The sequence below is a fragment of the Caretta caretta genome, chromosome 1, assembly GCF_965140235.1.
Source record: "Caretta caretta isolate rCarCar2 chromosome 1, rCarCar1.hap1, whole genome shotgun sequence".
In the NCBI taxonomy this organism is placed as follows: domain Eukaryota; kingdom Metazoa; phylum Chordata; order Testudines; family Cheloniidae; genus Caretta; species Caretta caretta.
Window position 1 is genome coordinate 235,517,051 of NC_134206.1, and position 18,752 is coordinate 235,535,802.

Consider the following 18,752-nt stretch of genomic DNA (forward strand, 5'->3'; position numbering starts at 1 on the left):
GCAAAATTCTGCATACTTTATTTGTCAGATTAACACGATATAATCATGCCAGTTTCAATTATTTTGGTAATTTATTTCAAAATATCTGTCAGGAATTATGTCTAACAATACAGACCAAAAAAAACCAAAAAAATTCTGGTAATTTTTTTTGACAAATAGGTTCCTTACTAGGCATATTAATACAGAACTTTTAGTAATTCATTTAAATTACAATATGGAATTGTATTTCCTGCACCCATCAGAAGCAGTGCAGATGCTTAGGAGTGTCACAGGTAATGGAGGAGGTGAGGGAGAAGGAAGGACCCTGGAGTGAACCTGGAGGGTTGTTGGGGGAAGAAGTATGGAACAGGTTTTTTGTGCTCCACTCTGTCCTCAACCAGCTCCACAGGCCAGGTGTTGTGATGAACTTCTACGTCTGGAGGAATTCTGTGCCACTGTGCATACACAGAATTCTCCCCTTCCCCACCCAAAAAATACACTGCCCCATAAGTGCTGCAGTTCCACCTTTTGCCCACCAGAGGCTGCTGTGGCACAAGTACAGCCTGCTTCATTCATGCTGTTGGCTGTTCTGGCAGCACAGTGGTCTCTGGTGGGCGAAAGGTGGAACTGCAGCACTTATGGGGCAGAATGTATTTGCTGCAGAACAAAATAAAATTCTGTGGGACACATTAATTCTGTGCGTACACAGTGGCGCAGAATTCCCCCAAGAGTATATATCACCCCTTCAAACAGGATCTCACAGTAGTCTTATACATCTTATTTAAGCCTCACAATACTCCTGAGAGATAGGTATGAGTTATTATGCCCTTGTTTTGTAAAACCTATTTATTCTGATCTCTTATCTATCCAAGGTATCTATATGGCCCCCATTGCCATACTTAGTGCCTCATAATCTCTAATGTAGTTATCCTCCCAACATGCCTGTGAAGTAGGCAAGTGCTATTATCCCTATTTTACAAATGGGGACCTGAGTCACAGAGAGACTAAGTGACTTGCCCAAGGTCACAAAGGAAGTTTGTGGTAGAGCAGAGAATTGTACTTGGATCTTCCAAACCCCAGGCTAGCACCTTAACCATTCAACCACTCTTCCTTTTGATGTTTTCTTGCATTCCAAATATTATCCAGTGTTCTGTAGCTATCTGAAGTAAGTGCAGACCCTGCAACTGAATACATACCGGTGAATCCCTGAGCTTGTTCTATGATCACTGTAAGTGAGCAGTGCAGGGACCTTGTTTTATATGTATTTTGTGAATCTCCATGTCCACTACTCACACCTCACTGCTATCACTAGTATAAGGTTATTAATAATTATTATTAATACACATATTTTAAAATGAATGAATTAAGGTGAGGATTTTCAAAGAAGCCTAAGAAAATGAGGCATCCAACCCTATGACATTAAATGGCAGTTGGACACCTAATCCTCTTAGGGTCCTTTGAAATTCCCAGTTGAAGTGATTGTTGAAGTGATTTTACCAGTGTCCCACAGTGAGAGTCTGTGGAAGAGGCAGTGACAGAACACAGGGACCACAGCTCTCAGTCCCCTGCTGTAACTACTAGGCTTTACTTCCACTCCTATTAAAGTTTCATAATAGATAATTATGCCCTTTGATACAACATTGAAATCCAGAACTAAACATCTGGGACTTTGTAATCTTTCTTTGCTCAGAGCATAATACATGTAACAAAATGCCCATCCTTTTAGTTCAAGGTCGGAGAACTTACTTTCTGAAGAAAAAAAAAAGCTTAGCATTTGCTTTCCTTTTCCTCTCTGGCATTGTTTAAATTCCTTAAAATAAACCATTATGTGGTCATTTGGAAGTTTTGCATTGTATGAGCAGTGCTGAAACCACAAAAGGGAAATAGAAGCTGACTTTTTATTTAGGGTTGGCAGGGTTTTTTTTGGAAAATAAAAGCTTTTGATAAAATAAGACACCTCAGCTTTTTCCTCAGTTACATCGTGGTGGAGACACGGACTGTTTGGCTCTATTTACGCTTTCTCTTTAAAGTTCCCACACTGCTGTGGTTTACTACCAACAAACATTTTTAAAGAACGGCTTTTTTATTAAAGCTGAAATGTGGCATGTTTACACAAAATGAAAAATAAAAAGATGCTCTTCACCCCACCTTTTTAAGCTTGGCTCATAAATCAAGCCTGCAGTTTATGAAACTATCTATTAGATTGTTATATTACCATAAAAATACTGGGAAACAAAACACTGGTTCACAAATATATGTTGCATACAAACCATGTCTACATGTTTATTTTGGTCTAATTTACCCTTATTTTTGACAGAAATGAAAAGAAAACAGCATTTTAGGCTCCTGAAAATGACATCATCATGCTATCTAGGTAAGTAACCTAAACCATTATTGAAATTCTGATAGCATTTGCTTTGCTGGTAAAGGAAAATTACCTGTAATGCATAGTTTAAATAATTACTTTTAAACAAAAGCTTCTTTTCCACATTGCTTATTTATCTTTCAAGACCAACTCAGCAGGGCTATGTATTTTATTAAAATTGCCTTCAGACTGCTAATGGTGGGGTGTCTGTTAGCACAGGAGAAGTGATGGCAGTTTGACTCCTATTCCTAATATTGGGAGTCAGTCCAGACACTTAAGAGCCAGAACTCTGCTGTGCATTTGACTACGTTATCAACACTTTACTTGCTAATGATACTGGTGACAGCATTTCAGTATGATGGGTCAGATTTAAACTGGAAAGCTTATAATTGTGCTTACAATAAAAAAAAATACTTGAAATCCCTTTTTTTGGAGCTTCACTTTGTGCTAAGCCTTATGACCAAGAATTATTTTGCAAGCCCTTGCACAATATTCTCCTTTTTCTCTCTCTCAACCCTGAATAAATGGGCCTATGGTAGTAACTGATATTCCATATACCATATGAGGAAATGGTCTTAGCTACTCTATAGTGAGTTTGTGTGGCAAACAACCAGCAGATAGCGGTCTTCAAATACTTGGAAGGTTGCCATAAAAAAGATGGAGAAAAGTTGTCCTCTCTTGCCACAGAAGGCAGGACAAGAGGCAATAGGTTTAAACTACAGCATGGCAGATTTAGATTAAATCTCGGAAGAAACTTCCTAACTGTAAGAATAGTGGGGCAATGGAACAGACTGCTTAGGGAGGCTGTGGAAGCTCATCCACTGGGGGTTTTCAAAAAGAGGCTGGATAGCCATTTGTCTTGGATGGTTTATATACAATATCTTGGCAGGGGGTTAAAACAGATTACACTGGCCTTCCCTTCTAACCCTATGATTCTATGAATCATCCAGATAACTTTCTGGTGGATCTTGTGTCCCTTAGAGGAAACCACACTAAAAATGCACTGTGAGCTAACAGTGCTAAGTAGTAAAAGTCCTCCTTCAGGGGAAGTTGTACAACAACTGTGCCAGACACCTGGCTCCAAAAGACCCTCAGCATAATCCATATTCAGTATGCAGGAATAAGGGCATCAGATTATTTTTGGCCACTAATGTGTATAATCATCCCATCATTCTTGTCAAATATGTGTTCTCTCCTCCTCAACTATATCAATATATGTTTAATGTCTCATAAAAAAGCATTTACAATATTCAAGAATAAAAAAAAGTTTTTTCACATGAGCACCAATATGAGGCAAGTGCTATGAATGTTTTCTATGTTTCAGAACTGAAGAGAAGCTGTTTGATTTCGTTCATAAGGTGGTTCCTCCTCCCCCCATTAAAAAGCCAATTTATGCCCTTCAGAGAGGGGGATGCAGCGATGAAGATGCCAAAGCAGGGTCACAGGTCACTGTATGAGGCCCAGGAGACGAAGTAGGAATGTTCCGTCCAGTACCTCAGCTTCAGAGAGGTCGCTGGAGATTTTTAAAATATGATTTATCTTTTTTTCCATGAAAAAAGTTTAAAAAAAATGAACTTTTTTTTTTAAACCATTTTTGAGCAGCCTGATTTTCATAGGTGCTAGGACACCCACAACACTCCCTCAGCTTTCGTGGGAGTTTGGTGTGTTCCTCTGAAAATCAGCCCAAAGGTGCTTAAAGGTATGCATTTGCTCCTCAATCCTTCTGTTGACTATAAAGGATAGGAATGGAACATTGTCAGATTTGGTATATAACCAGCATTTTTAAAATGTGTGTGGTATTTAGGCAGAAGACAAAGTATAGTTCTTGACTTGTCTTTTTCTAAACATCAGGTTTTCCCCTTCCAGGAGAAGAATTCCTTTATTCTTTGACCCAAATAATGGGAAAAGACATACAAGAAGTCAACAGACATTTAAGCTGGAAAGCCAAAAAAAAAGGGCAAACCTTTTCAGAAATTCAGGTAAATTTTGCTCTGTTTTCCCAAAGGGAAAGATTACACAGAGTTCAATTTGACCAGCTCTACAAAGGTTGGTTAGAATTCTTGATACAACAGACAAGGACTGGAAGAAGTGACTAGAATTCCCACAGGAAGGTATGAATGAAATGCTTGAGCTACTGACTGCTGAATCAATTTTCTCCATTATCTGGTTTTCAGACAGAAAATCATGCTCCTACCAAAGAGCATAGCTGTGTGCAAGAAGTAGATTAAGAAATACAAGAAGGTTTTTAGACATCACTTGTCTGTGGTTGGGGCAGTACAGGGATAGACTGATCTTCAGCATGGATTTGTCAGATGCTTTTAAAAAGAAATCGGAAGGACTATTAACAAGTGTGAAGGATCATCCAGAAAGCAAGCAAAGATTTGCTAGTGGGGAAATGGTCAGGAACAGTCTGACCTTAACTTCAAAAGAAAAAAAACCCAGCTATGCTTGTATACAATTAGCTCACTGACAACCCTGATGGGGAATGAGCTTGTCAGCAATTGAAATCCAATTTCAAAGATAAGGAATTGTTGTTCTGCATCATTTTTAATGTTGTACCATTTCTCACCTATCATACAATACTCTCCCTGCCACCTTTATACTGCCGTCATCTCTCATCCTTCCCGAAGATTTTCTTTTCAGGAAGATTTCACATTTGACTGGTTGTCTGTTCTGCTCTTATATTTCATACAGCTGGCTGACCATCACAAACTTTACACTGATTGACAGTTTTTAGACAATAGGTTGCCTAACAAACAGGGGCATTCCCAAAAGCTAAGGCTTGTCTAAGTGAGCTGTAGCTGACGAAAGCTTATGCTCAAATAAATTGGTTAGTCTCTAAGGTGCCACTAGTACTCCTTTTCTTTCTACACAGAAAGTTACTGGGCAGCAAACCTAAATGTGAATCTCACACCAGCTTGTCAAGCAGTAACATCCTGTGTGGACCCTGCTACAGCACAGTGAAAGTCCTAGAATGTGCTTTCCTGCACAGCAAGCAGGTGCACTACAGATTCACACCTAGCTTGCCATGTAGACAAGCCTTAAGTCTTCCAACATGGTAATGGACGGCAGTGTATTTGTTGTATTGAAATCTCAGGGTGAGAAACTAAGAACAAAACCTGTGCTTCCCAGAACAAGAAGTTTAACAGAATATGTGGTCCAGATTCTCTGCTGTGTCCAGCTCTTGCTGTTATTGTTCCCTAATTTTCTGCTTGGTCCCAGGCTCAAGCACATATCAAAGCAGCCTCAGGGCTGCTCTAATATGCATCATCTGGCAGTTGCATCCAAGAGACTATCTGCCAACTGGCTGATAGCTGGGGTAGTTCAAACTGAAGGGAATGGGGTAGAGAATTTGCCTCTGAATCTTTCTGGTGACACAACATGATTCTGGGACTCCCCTTAGGTGACAGAAAGGTTCTTGCAGCAAGAGTCCACAAAGGTACAATAGCAATCGCCCTAATATAGGATCACTCTGGGGGAAAAACCTACAATACTGCAGCATCATCAGTGTGGGGTCATTACACTAGCCACAAATAAGATCCACCTTTTCTATGGATCAAACACTCACAAAAGGTGCCCATTGCTATACTCCTTCCACCATTTGCTGCAGGCAAGTCTTGCTCAGTCATGGATTTTTACAGAGACTAACACAAGAGACTCTAAAGCCCTGTATGCAAATTAAAGACATAACTCTAAATATTCAGGATGACACAAAAAATAAATGATGTGCAAGAATGGAGGCTTCCTTTCTCTCACACCTGCACACCAAAATACATTGAAATGTTGCGAGCTTGCACATTACCAGTCTAGCAGTTGATTTCACTTTGAGAACTTGATGGAGGGGGAAGTAATATTCCCCCCAACCCACCTCCCACTACCATCACACACAACATAGACCCAAATTTTCAGGATGACAGAAAATACATCTGTAATAGACAATGGGATCACACTGGCCTCAGAGGAGAATTTATCTGAGTATGTTAATATTTACCAAACTAAAAGTCAAACCTCAGCCAACACGCACTCACATTCTAATTATCTTATGTTCACATCACAAAACCAATGCATGTGGTTGATCAGCCACTCAGCTCAAAAGAGAGCTGAGGCTGGAATAGCAATGTATTCTGCAGGCCAGGACTGAGGTGCCTCAACCCAGCTACACGAGCAAAGCTTGCACAACCATACCCAGCTAATGCTGTTGCTATTAGTCCCTTGTTTCCATTAGTTCAATAACAAAATTATAACGGGGAAAAGGCCATAAAAATGCATGCCTTATTTGGGAAAGGTTAGAAAACGTGTTTGTTTAATGACTTTAAGAGGAACCTCCTGACCTACCCAGAAAAAACAAAAAACCTTTCAGTCTTTGTCTGGCTGATGAAAAAGAAATACAGCCAATTTCAGCCACAGGGTTCAAATTCCCTGTAGTGTCATCTCCTTTCTTCTGTCATTAAAAATAAAACCACCATCTCTTCTTAACACTACAAAGAAAAGAATGTGAAATTGAACTGCAGGTGCATAAATATAAATGGTATATATTTGACAGTATCTCTTCTCCGCTCTTCACACGTCACTTATCTTGGCTTAGGCTGTAAGCATTTTGGAGCAGGGATTGTCTCTTCGTATGTTTGTACAGCGCACATGAGACCCAATTCTGACTATGGCCCTTGAGCATTATTGTAATATAAATATTAAATGATAACAAAATTCAAGATAGATAATAAATCCCTCATTGTAAAAACAATTGTATGGGGGGGGGCAAGTTTATGGTCACTTAAAGGAAAATCTGAAAAGCTATTTTATAAATATTTTTGAGTGTGGAAGGTAGTCTGATCAACGGCTGTAGAAACAGACAGCTCAAGATTTTTCTGCAGCTTGACAGTTCTTAGCAGACATCTAAACTGAAATTACACAGAAATTATGCGCCAATACCAAATGTATGACCCAACATACGTTGTTAGATAATGTTATCCTGGTGTGAAATGATGACAGTAGGTGATTTTGAAATTTCAAGCTTCCTCGGAATCATTTCCAAACTTAAATAAGTAAATACAAATGCATCACCTACATATATAACTTATATAAGGGTACAAACAATCTTTAAACACTGAAATACAAAAAGTTCCAGCACTGAACATTTTGCAGTTGGAAAACTATTTCTACAGTTCTGTAGCTACTTGACTTTGGACAGCTTAGTATTTTGTTTTGTTTGTACTGTTCAGTTTTATTGTTATAGTTGTTGACCAAAACTATTTCTCTTTAGGAAATTATTTATTCCTCTGTCAACAAAGAACTTCCCTTGAACTTTGGGATGGAACCAAGTTGGCTTTATGTGCCTTTGAAATCTCAGTCATGGGAGTTATTTATTATTTGTATAATAATAGTGCCTATGAACCCCAAAAAAGGATCAGAGCACCATTGTGTTAGGCCCAGCATGGACAAGAAACAAAAATTCAGCCCCAGCACCAAAAGAGCTTACAATCTATATTTCTGACAGGACACAACAGGTGGACACTACAGGGGCTTCCAAATGTGATAACATTAACTTTTAGTGCTAGCCTGCTTATCATGGATGTCTGTACATCAAACATATGTTTACAAGGGTGTAGGTGGGAAAGCAATCAGGAATTCCTGTTGTCACAATATGCTATGAAGAAAGCATTTCAGCATCTTATTCTATATCCTATCATAGCCCATATCAGCTATTCCTAGATCAGAAACTTTGCACCCTGTTTATATATAAAGTACTGTCTTTTAAATTGGGGCCAAATCCTGCAGACTTTACACAGATAAAACCTAAGCCTCCTTTGTCTGAGTAAGAAAAAAACACAGGAAATGTATAATAGGCAGGAGTGGTAACACCACTTATTTATTAAGATTGCCCACCACAATCATTTATAAGACCCTACTTTCAGTTGCTTATAATTTTGTCAAACTTTAACCAGGAGGGGAGGATTTTCCATGGTGTGTGTTTGCCTCTTCCTGAATTTTTTTTTCAAAATTTCAGCCAAAACGGTTCAGTCATTTTTGAAAGCTAGACTAGTGGAAAAAATTGTTTTGTCTATGTTAAAAAATTCTTGAGACCCTTTCTTTGAGAAGCTCTAGTGCCCCTATTCTTTGGAGAAGAAACCTGAAATTTGGCAAAGGGAGCGGGCTTTTTTTGAAAATCAGGGATGTGTCTTTTGTAATCTCTGTGAAAATCCACCCAAATCTGAGGAGTTATAAGCCTCTGAAAAAAAAAAATCACAGTTCGTACCTGCACAGGCAACCCTAATTCTGGCATTTCCTAACTTTTGAGAGCTTGACTTCACAATCTTATTAATGTTTTTTTAACATAGTTTTTTGTGTGCAATATAAAGATAAGTGCTGTATCATGACTGTATGGTTTGTCTCCTCCACATTAGTTAAAAAAACATGTAGAACAGGACAAGAGTCTATTGCAGTGAATTATAGAAATGATACAAGGAACTTGTTAAAATGTAAACAGCAAGCCAATTACCCACACAACATAGATAAGATATTTGAATTATGCCTCAGTCTAGGAATTACCAGTCTATCTACCTTAGTTAACTTAAATGTCCCTTATTACCACAGTACTTGAGCACCTCACAATTTTTAATGTGTAATACAATCACACACACCCTGTGAGGTAAAGAAATACTATTACCCCCTCCCCTTTTTTTAACAGATGAGAAACTGAGCCACAGAGTAAGAGTATGTCTACACTACAAGCACTGCAGTTACACTGTTGCAGCGTAGACACTTGCTATAGTGACTGAAAGGATTTTTCCGACACTGCAGTAAATCCACCGCTCGAAGATTGTTAGCTAGGTTGATAGAAGAATTCTTCCCTCAACCTAGCAGTTGCTACTCCTGGGTGTAGGTTGGCTTAACTGTGTGTCTCGGGGGGTTAATTTTTCAAACCAGTGAGACACATAGCTAGATCAATCTAAGTTTTAGGTTAAGATCAGGCCTAAGTAACTTGCCCAAGATCAAACAGAATTCTAAGGTGGAATAGGGAATTAAACTTCAATCTCAGGCCTTCCAGGCTAGTGCCCTAACCATTGGACCGTCCTTCCTCTCATTCAAGAGTCAGCATTCCAGAAATGGTTACTCAGAAAGCAGGAAATGCTTTGTTGTTATACAAGTCTTACCTGCTGGGTCTCCCACGTTAAACGCCACCACTCCTTCTGTCCTTTATATTCTCGTCTGTTTGCAAAACTGGAAAAAAACAGAAAAACAAAGGAAAATGTATCAAATTACAATTGTGCCATGAAAACAAGGCAAAATTCCTTGCATGCTCGTAGTGCCCCATGTTTTAAAAAAAACTACCTAAGGAGAAAAGGCCTATGCAAAATAGTATGAAAAAGCTCCTTGCCTACATAAGTGCTCCCACCATTACTACAAAGAGGAAATGTACTAGCAGTAACAACACAGAGAATTTATTTTTGCAAAAGCCAAGCGTACGCAAGACGTCAGAGCCGGGGGTTCTGGAAGATGGGGAGAGAATGCCATGATCTGAGAGACAAGCAGAAACAGAGAAAAACACACACTGACCCTGCATAACATCACACTTTTCATACCGCAAATCTCCCATCAATTATGTGGATCTCTGTGTATCTGGAGCCTGATCCAAATCCCAAGGAAATGAATGGGGTTCTTTCCACTCACTTCAATAGAAGTTGGATCAGGCCATTAAGTAAGTTATATCTAAGGATGAAGCACACAATATGCAAGAGATCTTCAGTGCAAACAGAAGGGGAGAATATTGCACTAAGAAAAAACTGAGAAAGAACTAGTTCTGAGTAGGAGGTACAAAGGAAAATATAGTGAGTAGGACCTCAATTCATCAAGGTGCTTCAGCATGTGTGGAAATTAAAGCACATAGATAGTCCTCACTGGGCATAGTTAGAGATGTACATGGGAACCTTGCTGAATCAGGGTCTAAATGGAAAAAACTTACCTGATACAAAATCAACTGAAATCAGTTGAAAGACTCAGTGATTTTAATGGACTTTGGATTACACCCAAAGAGGTACGGGAGAGAGGTAAAGCAGGACACAGAAAAAGAGCAAGAAAGAACAAAAAAATCCAAGAAGTACAAAAAGAGATGGGTGAACTAGAAGCAAAGGTCCAGATTCTGCTCTTAGACTGATACAAATCCAGAATTCCTCTATTAAAGTCAATGGAGTAACTCTGGGTCTACATCAATGCAACTCAGAATAGAATCAAAGAGCTGAGTAACTCCAGAGAGAAACCATGCCGAGTTCCACTGATGTAAATCCAGAATTACTCTATTGAAGTCAATGGAGTAACTCTGGATCTACACCAGTGCAACTCGGAATAGAATCAAAGAGCACAAAGTAACTCCAAAGAGAAACCAAGCAGTACTGAGTGTTCCAACACTGGGAGACAGTCAGATACTACAATGCTGTGTAAGTAGACTGATTGAATGATTGGTCAATTAGTAGGAGGTAATAGCTAGTGCGAGATAGCAGGGAGCCTTAAATCAAGACTATTAATTTACTACTGTTTATATTTTCTGAACACAATTATTTATAAAATATATGTTTTACTGAGTTATCAGTAATAAGAATTCCCTCCAAAGTATGCTCAAATTAGTTCAAATAATATTTCTTGAAAGATCTAGAAACACCACAGATGTCATGACTTTCATATTCTTTCACAGTCTTATTTTTTTCTCTGTTCCTTTTTGAGACTTACAGATTATATGAAACCATAAAAGGGGTAAACCCAGAGACATTTATACCAAAATCCATGTGCTGTTTTTCTTGGATGAACACTTGAGGCTTTCTTTACACTTCACTGGTAGGCACATCATGAGTTTTGTATATGACAGTGTGAAAGTACCAGTTTCTTTTCAACAGAGTTTCAATCTTTCATAAACAGAAACTAAATTTTTTCAGAAGTACTTTCACTAAGGCACGGTCACTATTAATGGGACATTGCCCAAGTTTTAAATTAAAAAATGGAGTAAAAATTAAAGATCTGTATTTGGCTAATCTTTGTTACCTTTTTTTCCCTGCAGCTTTCACACTGCTCTAAAGTCCTAAACTCTAGAATTTTGGATTATTCATAAAGCATTTGTTTTTATTAAAGAATGGCTCCATCCTATCTCCCCCTGCACTGTATTTCGACCATAGAATTCTATCATTTCCAATCCTGCCCTCACCAATGCCAATCATCTGGCCCTCTAGAACATACTAGCCATGTACATATATGCATATGCTGTGTCCCCCTTTTGTAGCTAGCCAATAGAGATAAAGTATAAGGCAATTACTACTACCCACCTCAGCAGCGATCTACTTTAGCTCACATAATAGTGATCTGTATTCATTTAAATGACAGACCAGGGTTCTAGGCCCAGTTCCCAAGGGATGTATGTGATTGATCTAGTAATGGTGTCTGAGGGCAGCTCATAGGTTCCTTATCCCTTCTACTAAACTCGTTAAAAGCAGTGAATGAAAAAAAGAGAGTATTAAAAAAAAATAAGAGGAAGATTACAAAAATGGAATAGTTTTAACAAAGTCCCTTTAAAAGAAGATACTGGTTTTCTTTTAGAGAAGAAACGGGCATTATTTAGATGTTTTGAAAAGCAACAGGTTCCACCCAAACCATTTCAAATGTAAGGAAAATTTAACGTGAATATCAGGGAACATTTCCAAACACTGTACTCTATTAGACTCTGGAAGTCTGCAACGGGAAGTGGCACATTCCCACGTTGAAGGTACATGTGTGTTTTGTATTTCTATTTGCTAGTTATAGAACTGTGTTAAATGGTATAAAACATTAAATACTATATTATAAATGTCTGTAATGTAACATTCATCTATTAACTCACGTCACTGAAATGTTACTATATCATTTTTAAAGTATATGAAAAAAATTCCACTTACATACCATTAGCATGTAGATTATGCACATTTTCATAGCAAGAGGGGTGGATGCCAAAGGAGGAACAATGTGACCTAATGGGTTGAGTTCTGTGATCCTGAGAATAGCAGTGAAAGATGGAACCTCAGAAGGTTCCATTTGGATGTTTATCAGCATGTACCTGGACAATACTTGTTGAGAAACCAGTCTGGAAAATCCTATGAGAACAAGCGTATATCACCTGTCTCCATTGAAGGTTAAAGATTCTGTATGTAGGATGTGCCATCCATGGATCTCAAAGTGCCTTACATACAGTAATGAATTAAGCCTCACTATGCCCTCGTAGAAGAGGTGATACCAAGGATCGTTTCTGAAGTTTTTTTAAAGCAATACAATATGTCAGAAACTTCAATGAAGGAGCTACATTAAAGCACTGTTTCTTTTTTCTTTGTTCATAAATCTGTGACTAGCTGATTTTAAATCATAATGCAAGATCCTAATTATGTGAACCGGTGTCTGCCAAACTAAGGAAATTTCATAAGCACAGGCTCTTTTGTGGTATTTTGGTACTTCTGCTTCTGATCCAGTCTGGAACCAAGAAGAAGAAAAATGAGAGAAGATGAAACAAATAGTTGAAAATGAAAATGATTTATATTTTAAACACTGAGAAAGATTCAGTTTAAGTTTTGGATGGAGATTGAATGAAGATGGAGGGGTGTTTAGTCTTTAGTTTATCAGGATCAAATTGCCCATCCCTTGTTCTTCTGACTTTCTGCCCAAGTCTTTCAAATATCTAATTGTTTCCAGACCAAAGTCACCCACTGGATAATGACACATGTGCTTGCAACTTATCAGCTGTTTCATGGAGGAAATGAAAAAGAAAACATGACATAAATATAATGCAACTAAGTCTTCTTTGAAAGCAAAAAGTTTCTATCACGTGCATACCTCTGAACTGACTGTCCTCTAGAGAGAAGCCTGAATCAAAACCCCAGATATGAATAGCCCCAAATTTGGAGGAAGTTCAGCTACCCTTAATGGAACAAGTCAAAATATAAACCCACATCAAACAATGTTGGAAATCCCAACACAATTCTTGATCTGAAATGCTCTGCTGGGTCTTAGCTCTGCAGTACACTGATACAAAACTCCAAATCTGAACATGCCTGAAATCCAGATCCAAATTTGGGGGCTTAGATCTAACTTTGATGTTTATGCAGCTCAGCTTTTACTCTCTCATATTTTAATGATCTTATTGTATTATTCAAAGAATAGGCATTTTTTAAAAAACTGAGCCACTGATTACAGACTTTCATCAACAACAAGAAAAATAACACCACTGTCACTTTTTAGAAGTGCCTACAGAGGAACTGTATAAATTTGTGGCGTTGGTGAGAGCACAAAATGTGATCATGCAAGTAGGACCTTGTCTATATGGGCAAGTTACACTGTCTTTCCAACTTCAGGCAACACCAATACAAACACTCTTACTTCAGTTTAGATTAAACCTGTTAACAACCAACTTAAGTTAACCTGGGAGGAAAAAGCCACACAAACCAAAATATGACCGTGTCCACACAGGAGTTTGCAGCAGTTTAACTAAATTAGTTCAAATTTACCCCTCAGGTTAATCCATGCAACTTTCTGGTATAGACCAGACATAGAAAACAGATAATGCTAAACAAGGCAGGGTGCAAGATTCTTCACCCATCTTTGACTGAGAATATGAACACTCATACGTAGTAACATTAGTTAGAGATTGGATCCAAACATTGTGGATCAGACCTAAATCCCACAATGCTGAAGGGAATTTTGGTACTGGCTTCTGGTTCACCACATTATAGAAGCAAGCAGCAAGTATTACATTCAGACTGTGAACCAGAGTTTCACCCAATGAGCTACAGCAGTGGGAAGATTATGAGGGGATACAAAGCAAGCTTTGGAGGCCTGGGAGGAATTATGGTTTCAGTAAGAAACCATTTGAAATGGGGTGTTTTCCTATGGTTTTGGTTCAAAGCCAGGGAAAACTGTGTGGTTTCCGAGACTCAAAACAATCTCAGTAGGAGAGACCCCTTGCAAACCAATTTAAAAAGTACAGTTTACTTACTTACTTACACACACACAGAGAATTGAAACTTGTGTTTCGCAGTGCTCTATTTACATTTTTGAATACAAAGGGAGAGTTGAATACAAGCTGGAGAGTTGCAGAGAACACACAACTCTTGTTGACCTCACTGAGTGCTCAGAATTTTTCAGGATTACTCCAGAATTTATTACACAATAGTTACCTTCATTATTGTTAAAGAAAAAAATTGTATGTGACAGTCTTTTACTCACATGGGGCCAGATTTTTCTCCTCCTATTCATGCTCAATAGTATTTTACCCTGTAATATGCGATGCTCCCCAGGAGTACCCAGGGTTGGGAGGCACCTCACCATCACCTGCCCTGAGCATGAGGGATCAGGTACCTGCCAGGGATCAGCTCCGAACTCCACTGGCCAAGGACAACACAAGCTTTCCTCTCTAGGCCTTGCAAGTCCCATTGTCACTGTATAGGTTAGCAATTGGCACGTCCCAATCCTCGAGCCCTCCAAGCATCTCCCTGGAGTGTCCAGTTCCACTAGATGCTCACAGTATTCACAGATTCGCTGCTTCCAAAGAAGCAGTCCACTCCAGCTTACCAGTTCCAACTCAGATCACTGCTCTGCTTAACACAGAGATATGTTTATAGTAGGGCAAAACTGAAAAAAAAATTAATCGCAGTTTAAAAAATTAATCACGATTAATCACTTATAACAATAGAATACCAATTGAAATTTATTAAATATTTTTGGATATTTTTCTACATTTTCAATATTGATTTCAATTATAACACAGAATACAAAGTTACACAGTGCTCACTTTATATTATTATTTCTGATTACAAAAATTTGCACTGTAAAAATGATAAAAGAAATCGTATTTTTCAATTCACCTTATACAAGTATAGAAGTGCAATCTCTTTATTGTGAAAGCATAACTTACAAATGCAGATTTTTTTTGGTTACATAACTGCACTCAAAAACAAAACAGTGTAAAACTTTAGAGCGTACTAGTCCACTCAGTCCTACTTCTTATTCTGCCAATCGCTAAGACAAACAACTTTGTTTACATTTACCGGAGATATTGCTGCCTGCTTCTTATTTACAATGTCACCTGAAAGTGAGAACAGGCATTTGCATGACACTTTTGTAGCCAGCACTGCAAGGTATTTACATGCCAGATATGCTAAACATTCATATGCCCCTTCATGCTTCGGCCACCATTCCAGAGGACATGCTTCCATGCTGATGATGCTCATTAAAAAAATAATGCATCAATTAAATTTGTGACTGTACTCCTGGGGGGGGGGGATTGTCTGTCTTATGCTCTTTTCTACCTGCATTCGGCATATATTTCATGTTGCAATTTAATTGTACCTGTAACCAATTAATCGCAATTAATTTTTTTAATCGCTTGACAGCCCTAGTTTATAGTAAAACCAAGCATTATGTTTATTTAACAAAGCACAGAGATTCAAGCAATAGCAAGTAGAAGTACTGGCAAGAAACGGTTACATGTAAAATTAAATTGCAACACACATTCTAGATCCTAAACTTAATTATCCAGATACTTTCATGTCTTGTAGGGTACTGTCGTCCTCAGATCCTTGCAGCTCTTCACAGCCAGGTTGGCTATGACCCTCCTTCCATGAGACAAGCAGGCTGTCAGTTGCATCCTAGGTGAAGGATTTAGTGTGTAGCTTCGCACTTCAAGCTATACCAAAACAATCCTTTGTCTTTATTCATGAACAGGACACCTCCTGCTGTTTGATTTTTCCTGTAGATTTCCTTTCTTGTAGATTTCACCATGTCTTAATTTTGCACCTGGCTAACTATGGAAATTGGCATAGAGTGTGAGGAATACAATACACAATAGGCCAGACCTCCTGCCTGAAAGGAACATTTCTGAGGTATGTGACTTGCCAAGACTGTTAGAACATAATTTTCCATGTAGATACATAACTTTTTAAATATGAACTGTTCATATTTCTGAGGTACGTGACTTGCCAAGACTGTTAGAACATAATTTTCCATGTAGATACATAACTTTTTAAATATGAACTGTTCATATATTTTGCAATGACCAGTGGGCTACTAGCTCTCAGTAGAGACATCACATGCCACCCTTTGATGAACTAGTTTGCAGATATCTGACCCAGGGGATCCCTGTACAACCTTATGCACCCCTGTGCCCACTACCAGTTGACAGCAAAGGGTCCCTGGATCATGTAGTCCCATTACTCTCAGGCTTTCCCTCGGATGCTTATCTCTTTTCACCTTTCACATATTGCCTAAATCTTACATTGTGAGTCTCTGGGGCACGGACTGTCATGTTGTTTGTGCTTGTTTGGAGTCTTTAGACACTGCAATAGAAAAAGGGTTTGGATTCAGTTGGTACGCAGCAGTAAAACGTGCCAGCACTTCTTGTTCTCCAGAATTTTAGCTTTCATATTTGTGGTGGAATCCCCGGGATATGACCTGGAACTGAGGGACTGCTGTGCCCCCTTTCCTCTCCAGCCTGGGCTGTCTCTCACAATGCTTTGCTAGTGACAAGCAGCAAAGCCCTCCAGGTGCTGTTATCACTCAGCCACCACCATACAGAGACACACCCAGCTAAGTGGAATGAATGCTCTGCAAGCCACATGGAAACATCAGCAAATCCCCGCAGCCTTGCACCCCAGAAATATACCATCTTACATTGTGCAAGACTTTGTCTTGAACAATGCAAGCTCATTAACTAAGTTCACCACTTTGTCAAAGGATAGTGGACATGTAGTCTGAGCAGATTCCCCAATCACTTTAGATAAACTCACTGGTAAGGATAAAACATTATAAGAAGTTCATTAACTACAGAAAAACAGATTTTAAGTGATTATAAGTGGTAGACATAAAGGTCAGAGATAGTTACCTAAGAAAATAAAAAATAAACACGCATTCTAATCCTAAACTTTCAGACTAAGCAAGAGTCGAATCAAACAACTTTTCTCACCCCCACTGGTGAGAAACCAGGTTACGGTTCTTAATACACAGGATGAATTTCCTTCTCAGCCTGGGACCAGTCTCCTCAGTTCAAAGTCTTTGTCTTCCCTGTGTTCTTGTTGCTTTCAGCGTAGGTGGGGGAGGAGAGAGGTGATCTCCTGGTGGCACTGCCTCTTATTTTATACTCTCAGTTGATGTCCCAAGGAAAATACTGGCCCAGGCATGTCCTGGTGGGCCTTGCTGAGTCACAGAGTTGAGGAATCCTCATTGTTTGGTGTTTGACCAACTGTCTCTTACACAATTCTAAATCTCTTGTTCACAATTCCTCTGTTGGTCAATGGCTTGGGATGGTCACTGTGGGTCACCACTTTGTTGTCACTGGAGAGCTAGCAGTGAGCACCTCTCAAACTCATGTGTTTCACTAATAATCCTATAGTAAAATCTCATAACTTCATAGACATGAGCAATATATATATATTGAGAGAACACTGAGTTTCAGCAGATCATGAACTTTCATATGGTATCTTACATGGCATGCTTTGTATGAAATATCACAACCATACACAAATTATGAATATGGGGGTTACAGGGTGCTATTTTGAGGTCCAGTGCATCACAATATTATTGTTACAAAGAAAACCAATGCAGAGATGTTCACTTGAGTTTGCAGAGAGCCTCAAACAATATCTGTAAGAGGTCTGTGAATTGCCTTATTCATCTCAGCATTAACTCATATGCCCAATGCTGACAGTTAATGTTGACATATAAATTATTTCATTCTTCATGTAAGAAAAGAGAGGTAGGATCACAGCTCTGTACAATGTAGCAAAATGAGGGCTCATATAGTAATACAGATGGTTGACATTTGGAAGATACCACAATTTATTTCCCCCCGCAATCAAGAAGGAACCAATCCAAAAGAGACTAACAGAGTTCAAAAAGCCCCACTGAGAAGCAGCCAAGCTAAGGAAGCTCAGTGGAACTCAGAGAACACACGTGATTGTATTTGGACATCTGCACGTCCCCCCACAGGCTACATCAAAATTAAAACTTCTGTTTCAAGTTGACATTTCAGAAAAAAAGTTTCTACATTGCGGTAGCATGTGAAGGCAAATTCACAACCCTGCTCTGACTCAGGCAAAGTAAGGACTTGAACTGGGGTCTCCCACACCCTAGGTGAGCTCAGTAGGGCTATCTAGTATAAAGAGGGCACCACCACCACATCCTGCTCTTCCTCCTTACATCACATGTGAATCACATGTAAGTCCCCTTGGGAATCTGACCTCATTTTTTGAGGGGTGGGGTGATAGAAACTATTTGGTGAATTCACAAATCATTTCAGGAGACCCAAAACTGCATTTTTTTCAGCAAATAAACTATTCATCTGAAACTTTTCACCCAGTTCTATTAATGACTTAAATGGAGCTCTGTCAACTCACACCAGCTGAAGATCCCA

General features: G+C 38.9%; 1 protein-coding gene across 3 annotated transcripts in view; it reads right to left on the minus strand.

Annotated features, from left to right (window-relative positions):
- SOX5 (SRY-box transcription factor 5) overlaps positions 1-18,752 on the minus strand; it is an 838,708-nt gene that overhangs the window by 539,749 nt on the left and 280,207 nt on the right. For all 3 annotated transcript variants that reach the window (XM_048826912.2, XM_075121858.1, XM_075121862.1), the window contains one exon: positions 9,496-9,562. The gene's annotated coding sequence lies outside the window, so the exon portion shown is untranslated. The remainder of the gene's footprint in view (positions 1-9,495; positions 9,563-18,752) is intronic.